Source organism: Rhinopithecus bieti, unplaced genomic scaffold (assembly GCF_001698545.2).
Source record: "Rhinopithecus bieti isolate Rb0 unplaced genomic scaffold, ASM169854v2 scaffold_51930, whole genome shotgun sequence".
NCBI lineage: Eukaryota > Metazoa > Chordata > Mammalia > Primates > Cercopithecidae > Rhinopithecus > Rhinopithecus bieti.
This window is the reverse complement of record NW_016820249.1, coordinates 59,264-67,216: the sequence shown is the minus strand read 5'-3', so window position 1 is coordinate 67,216 and position 7,953 is coordinate 59,264. Positions and strand designations below refer to the sequence as shown.

Genomic DNA, 7,953 nt, shown 5'->3' with positions numbered 1-7,953 from the left:
TTTGATGAGAAAGTTTTTTACTTCAGTTTGTATCCTGTTACCGTGATCAGTTTGTTGTGGCTTTCTATTTCTTCATGGTTCAGACTTGGTAGGTTGTATGTACCCAGGAAGTTATCCATTTCTTCTAGATTTTCCAGTTGGTTGGCATGTAGTTGTCTGTAATCGTCTCTAATGATTCTTTGTATTTCGGTAGTCTCAGTTATTATGCCTCCCTTTTTGTTTCTGATTTTATTTTATTTTTATTTTTATTTTTTATTTTATTTTTTTCACAAATAGCACTTTTTATTTGACACTAATTGAAGTCTGAACTTTAAACAGATTCTTGGACTGGTGGTTCATATCCATCAGCTCGTTCAACTTTAGCACCTGTCTCGTCCCCAGTGGCTTTTCCAGAACTACTGCCTTCACCATGAAGCTCCATGAGCTTTCCCAATTCAAACTTGGGCTTCTTCAGCATTTTTACTTTTCTAATGAAGACATCATGGAGAGGATAAATAGATTGGCAAGCCTTTTCTATGTCTTTTCCAATGCTGTCTGGAATCAATTTATTGACCACTTCTTTCAAGTCATTTGTCTGCACTTCTCGGGTCATAATTTCCATCATCTTCTTCCGGATTTGGCGGACCTGTTGGTGCTGAGCGTAAGAGGTCTTCCGTATCTGATTGTTACGTTTTTTAGTAAAACCAAAACAGAACAGACGAAGCACGTAACCATCGGTAGTCTTGACATCAACATGAGCTTCAATCATTGTCTGCCACTTTTTGACCATGGAACACATTTTGTCACGGGTAAGATCCATGCCATGGAAGTTAGTCAGGCAGTTTTTGCCCTGAACATCTTCAGTAATCAGCTTGAATTTTCTAAATGCAACTTCATCATTCTGCAAATCAGCAAGACTCACTTCAAACACACGACCCTTGAGACCATCAGATGCAATTTTGGTTCCTTGGGTCCTGGTGACGAGCGTCTTTCCAATATTTCTTATATTGAACATAGCAGGTGCTTTCACATCACACCAATCTTTCTTAGAAAATGCATCAACCACTTTCTTCTTGGCTCCCTTTTTGCCGCCTTTCATAAGGCGCTTGTTCTTGCCAACCGCCATGGCGCTGATCGTCCACTCAGTTCTTCAGGGATCCAGTCCCTGTCCATCATGTGGTATAGATCGCTTTCACCCAGATTTCATTGGCCAGACTCAATGACATAATCACCCCTAACTGTAATCCAGCTATATGCTCAGGAGGAAAAAAAATGGTATTTTGTGAATGCATAGTAGTGTCTGTATTACCCCCCTTAAATTGGAATAATATGCAATAAAAAGTCTGAAATTTTCTAGATTGTTTCTTAAAACAGAAACTCACCATTAAAATTAGAAGAATGGTTGTGTAGTAAACATTTTGGCTTTGAGATATCCCCAATACATACTTGGGCATTTCAAATTGGTTTTGGGGAGACTGAGGGTTACTGAGCTGCAGGGGCCTTGATTCATGGTCCTACATCATCACATGGAATTCTATGGGGCAGTGATTTCTGACCTGAGGGCTCCCATTCCTGAAAATTCTCAAAATGGATCAATGAATCCACATGCAAAAACACATATAAATTAGCCACTCAGCCAGGACAGGGGACATTACATAATGCCCGAGAACACAATACCGTTCTTTGTTAATGATACACTTCTAGGAATTGGGTAGTCTTTCTTGGAGTCTGTTTATGATGGTGTCTACCAAGCTGAAGGGTGTTTGGGGAGGAGTGACTAAGAGAATGAGGACACTTCAAACCATATCATTCATTCCACAGCATTGAAAGTCTTCCGCATTTTATTCACTGTGGGCTGGAGGTATGGGGAGAACAAAAGCAGCAGTGTTTCTGCCTTCATGGAACTTAATAATGGTGATAATGAACAAGGAAAAAAATGTATGAGCATGTTAAATTGAACTTGTTATAAATTCATGAAGAAAATAAAATGAGGTGCTAGGGGCTATCTAGTAGGGGTGGGACTTCATTAGCAGGAGTAAGTCAAGAAAGTCTTGCTGAGGAAGTGAGATATTTTAGTGGAGAGCTGGATGATAAGAAGGATCCAGCCATGTGGGAAAGAACATTCCAGATAAAAGCTCTAAGGTGGGAATGACCTTGCTGTGTTCATGTAACAAAAAGGCCCATGTGGCTGGAGTCCTGAGCAAAGGGGAGGAGTGGTGAAGAAGCAGTCAAAGATGGACTCCGTCCATCTCGTCCATCTCACTGTATTTGGATTTCATTCTAAGTGTGATGAGAGTTTTAAGTAGGAAAGTGACGTGACTGGCTTTACATTTTTAAAATGGCATTCTGGCTGCCATGTGGTGAATGGACAAAACAGGAGCTGGGTGGTACATTGCCGCAGAAGATGGGAGTATAGTGATTTTGCTGCTGGGGGCTGTGTTCTACAAAGTTTTAACCCCAGGCTCTCATAGGAAACATGGACGATGCAGCTGCAGGACTGGTGTGTGAGCAGCTGCACTATCTGCTGTGTCAAAAGAGAAAGCTGCACTCTGGTACGCAGGGATGTCCCTTCCACCACACCCTCCTTCTTTCCTGAGGCAAATTGCTAATTGCCATTAGCAATTACTTAGCAAGACTAAGACTAATTAACTTAATCTTATTATGAGAGGTCATATTCTGGCTAAAATGCCTTCCTAGCCTCCCTTCTAGCTGGAGAGTGGCCAATGAGATGTAGGCAAAACATGTTGGGTGGGACTTATGAGCGGACTCTGTAAGAGGGAGAGCTCTGCTTGGAACATACGTGTGATGGCTGGAGATAAAGATAAATCTTGGGATGCAGCAAGCTTGAGGATGGAAGCCAAGAACTCACCAGGGTGGACAGAAAGGTAAAAGGAACCCAAGTCCCTGATGACAACATGGAGGTGTCCTGCATCCCTGGATTGCCTGGTCCACACTTCTTTTATGCAAATGAAAAAGAAACTTCTATCTTGTGTAAACCACTTACATTTTTCTTACTAGTAGCCAAACATTAATACAATTGCTAATTTATCTGCCTCTCCTCCCTAGCTGAAACTACTTTTGAAACAGCATTTCCTAACTTCTGTGACATGCTCTGTGAGTTTCTTTGGTTGGAGAAGTTTGGTAAATGCTGTGTGCTAGGCCTTCTTTGATCACCTTATTTAAACATGCACTGCTACCACCACCACCCAAAGTGTGCTCCTTTTCCCCTCTTCCTGCTTCATATTTTCCCATGTTCTTTATCACGATCTAACATACCATATGCTTTATGTATGTTCTTTTTTACCTGTCTCTTGAACCTCTCCCTGAAATTCAAAAGCAAGGACTAATTAACAAGGAGGAGAGAGGACAAATTTCCTGATACTCCCCTGTCTCTTTTCAAGCTGGAACATTTTGTCTGATGTGAACTTGTCAGGAGATGGCTCCCATTTTCCTGCTTCTGGCACTAATCATGACTTTCCTAAATCGTCTTGGTAGAGGTCAAATGATGAAGGGGAAAAGGCTCCGTCCGGCTTTCTCTATCTGAAGGGAGCTGGCAGCAAGCGATGCTGAGATCTTGAGCAAATGACCCCAGATAGGGTGTGATATCTCCACTTCCAGGAAAAGGAAGGCATTTTTTTTTTTCCTGGTCTGGGCATGTTGTGTTTTCAGGGTCACACATCCCCGGACTGTCCGTTAACTTCAGAAATGTCCCCAGTTGTTAGTGAGGCAAAATGCTTGGGAGGTCAGGCCCTGGATCTAATCTGGGAGGACAGGCCTTTTATTGTGGTTCTGCAGCCTTCACACCTTCTCAGGGGAAAGCCATTGGCCTGCTCTTGTCAATCTTCCTCCCCTTCCTTGCTGCTACTCAATTTCTGCAGTTGTGAAAGGGAGATAGAAAAGTCTGAGATCTGCCTGCTCCACAGTAGTTTAGAGGAAATGAATCAAACAATGAAAAAAATCTCAGCTGATTGTTTTTCAATAATATATTGCTGCTTAACAAACTATTCTGAGACTTAGTGGCTTAAAATAAAGCAATTTATTATTTCTCATGGTTTAATACTAGTACAAAACAAGATAATGTATGTAAAGCCCTGAGTACAGTGCCAAACACAAAGCTGGCACTCAATAATTCTTAGCCCTTACCATGAAAATGACCTTGTCCAGGAGAATGTCCTGAGACCATGTGTCATTGTGAAATTGCGTATTGGAGCAGCACAGAACTTTTGCACTGCTCAGTACTAGGGTTGCCCCTATGGTGTGCAAGGCCCCTGCCAAATATTTGGCATGGGGCCTCTATTTATGTAAGCAATTCAATTAAAAATGTATCACAAAAATTCATGGACCAATGAGAGGTATAGCATTTTATTGATGAAGATTTAGAATAATAGGTAGAGATGCAGTATTTACGTATTTGTTTATTGTCACATCAATGCACATGATAATTCTTTGTCATGTCCAGCCATAATGTCTTCTTGTTCAGGTCTAGGTACCATCTATTAGTGTTTTGTTTTGTTTTTACTGTTAAATGCACTGGATAATATAACATTGCCCCCTACCCTTCATGAGAAAGAGGTAGCAAGAGGCTATAGTACTCACAATGCTATGGGTTGTTGGAATTGTTTGTATTGAAGTCACGCAGATCTTCTTGCCCTACAGTTTCCTAGAACCCTTTAATGCTGGCTACTTCATTACTCATGATACTGCGTCACCCATCGTGCTGCCACAAATACTGTCTTCCAATGACTCTCACATAGTTTTTTTTTTTTTTTTTTTTTTTTTTTTTTTTTTTACCATGTTTTGTTGATGCTGGACGGTCTTATCCAGAGTATGCAGGAAAATGTGAGTGATAAATCATTTTTCTGGTCATGTTAAATTTACCATTCAGAATTTTATAGTGTACATGCACAAAGACACGTTTTCCAACCATGTCATCTCTAGAACTCTTTAGGCCATAATCACTATATTCCTAGCATGTGATCTCTTTCAATGTTGAGCAGATCTTAGGTGCCAGTGGTAGAGGTGAAGAGGGTAAAGTACTCCTGCTGCCACCTCTGTAAACCAGAGGTGCAATCTAGATGGACGAGTTGACACATGTACCTACACATGTGGCTCAAGCCTCTTTCTGCTTTACTTGTAATTTTCCCTGTCTTTGAATAAATGTATTGGCCAGAAAAATGAAGAAGGTTCTATATCAGTCAGTCATAGCATTGATGCAAGATGCTACTACAGTGTAATGAGGGTTTGAGGAGGGGACGGTTTAAGGAACTTAAGTGAAGAGGGGTTTCTTATTAGCATTTGGCTATATTAGCTCTTTGAGGAGGATACTGCTTTGGCCAGGGACTCTGGTGGCAGCTTCTTAGAAATTGTCTCCATTGCTAAGCATGCAGAAAGAAAATATTAGAACTCCTATTTATATTTACTTATGGTTAAAAAATAAGAAAAAAATAAACTTCATGAGTTTAGGGTTGCCAGATAAAGTATAGGACAGCTAGTTAAATTTGAATTTTTACATAAACAATTTTTTAGTGTATGTCCCAATGGGGACATATTCACTTATATAGAAACTTAGATATATATGTGGATACAGATATGTCTTATATTTATGTGTATCTCATATAGCATACAGATATATGTTTTTTACACATGTTGTTATCACAGATACTTATACAGATATTAGTTTTTTATGACAGGTATTATGAGGTTGTAAAATAACCTCACTTATTCCATTGGGATCTCTGCATCTTTGTGATCTCTCTCGCTCTCTCTCTTTCTTTTTGTGGGGGCTGTCACAGCTTTAAAAACCAAGTATCAAAATAAACCGAATTTAGCACAATACCTTTAAATTAAACTAAATTAAAAAATAAAAGAGCAAGTTTGATAATATTTCTCTCCTTAAAAATGTCATCTTTTTCCAGTGAGAGTAAAAGTGACTTTTTTACCTTTAATAAATGAAACAAAATTAAACCTAATTTTTAAAATATTGCATTTTCATTTTAATGCATTTAAGATTTCAATTTGGGGAGCATGTTTTGTAATGTGATAATATAGTAGTATATTAGAATATATATATATATATATACACACACACACACACACACACTATAAATAGAGATATGTGTATTTGGGGATGTCCAAAGGTGTTATATGTGAATAGGATGCTTGACCCCAAAAGTTTGGAGACTCCTAGCTTTTCTACTGTGTTAGAAAAGATGTGGCATGCATATTGGTCTTAATGGAAGCAACTACTGAGCTTAAGAATAATTCCTCGGTGTTTTTTTTTCTTTTGAGACAGAGTTTTGCTTTGTAGCCCAGGCTAAAATGCAGTGGCACAATCTCAGCTCACTGCAACCTCCGCCTCCAGGGTTCAAGTGATTCTCCTGCCTCAGCCTCCCGAGTAACTGGGATTACAGGCACGTGCCACCACGCCCAGCTAATTTTTTTGTATTTTTAGTAGAGATGGGGTTTCACCATGTTGGCCAGGCTGGTCTTGAACTCTTGACCTCAAATGATCCACCCGCCTTGGCCTCCCAAAGTGCTGGGATTACAGGTGTGAGCCACCATGCCCAGCCCGTGGTTCTTAAGTTGTAATCACTAACACTCTTGTGGTTGAACAGACTGCAAAATTTCACCAGATTTATACTTAGATGCCCAGACAAGAGACATTTGGAAGCCCTTCAACTTCCTTTGTAAAACCTCAGAAAGAGTGACCACACTGCTTGGGAGAGTAGCTCAGAATCTTTTGTGGCAGAGACTTGGAGGTTTACAAGAAGAGCTCATTCCTTAGTTTCTGGCTGCCCGGAATTCATAGGGAATTTGCCAAGTACATTGTACCTCTGTATAGCTAAAGACTGGGTGGGGAAGAGCAAATGTCAATGGAGCATGAAAACCAGGTCCTTTTCCAGCACATCTCTCCCGGGGCATTAACATCCTGGGCTGGTGGCTTCTACTTTGGAGTGGGAGGCTCTGAAGGGCACAACCCATCCTGGCAGCCATGAAAACAGGTGGTCCCAGCTGCTGGATTTGTTGCTCTGTAAGTCAGCAATGGGCATCCATGGGATGGTGATGTGACTCCTCCAAGGCCCAGGGTGGCAGGCAAGCACTCATCCCAGTTAGATCCCCCACCATGCTTCAGAGGTGAAGCAGCAAGGCCCTCACAACTGCAGTGGGAGAAGAGCCTCACAGCATGGATGGCAGGAGGCTTGGCAGCCTCACAGGATGTCTGCAAATACCTTTCACTTATGCAGTTTGACAGTGCAGTGGTGCATGGAGACAGTGTCTTGGGCCTGGTAAGGAAACATTGGCCTCAGAAGCAGACTTCTTAAGTTGGAGTCTTGAGACTGAGGCTTCAAACAGTGTGGGAAGGGCCATGACATTTCCAGAAACCCTTCTCTTTTGCTGGCCAACAGATGGTGGCTGTAAATCGGCAGTACAGTCAGGTTAGAAAAGACGCAAGTATTTAGAGCCCTAGTAGAGCCATTATTTGAATAGTATGTAACATAATGGTTTCTTTGGTAACCAAGCCAGGGAGACACCTACACAAAGTTAGAATGCACTGGGCTCATTTCTGTTCCCCACCCCACCCCCTAATCCAACAAGATTAAAATAGTATAAAGAGAAAAATGAGATGCAGCAGCACTTCATACAACAGGGGATTTGTTCCCAACGAGAATGTATTAATGACCCATCTCTTATTTTGTGGACAACCAGATATAGCAGGTTTTTAGTTATGAATCTGTTTTCATGGTCACTCAGATGGTTTACTCTCTCTGCCCAGACTTCAGCACTTATATATAGATGGGGCACTGAGAAATATGAGATAGGGAAAAAAGAGAAACATTTAACCCATTCCACACTGCACATATTCTTAGTGCTAACCAGGCGGAGGCAGCATAGAAAAGGCAAAATGAGTTTGAAAGGAAACCATTTGTCTTTGAAGAATAATTTCTCTTCAGCTCGATGAGTAATCGCTCTTCT

General features: G+C 40.9%; 1 pseudogene across 1 annotated transcript; it reads right to left on the bottom strand.

The window, feature by feature from the left end:
• Positions 1 to 260: 260 nt before the first annotated feature.
• Positions 261 to 1,115, bottom strand: LOC108520374 (40S ribosomal protein S3a pseudogene; annotated as a pseudogene). Its single transcript, XR_001882896.1, has one exon. The product of XR_001882896.1 is annotated as a 40S ribosomal protein S3a pseudogene (transcript).
• Positions 1,116 to 7,953: the final 6,838 nt, after the last annotated feature.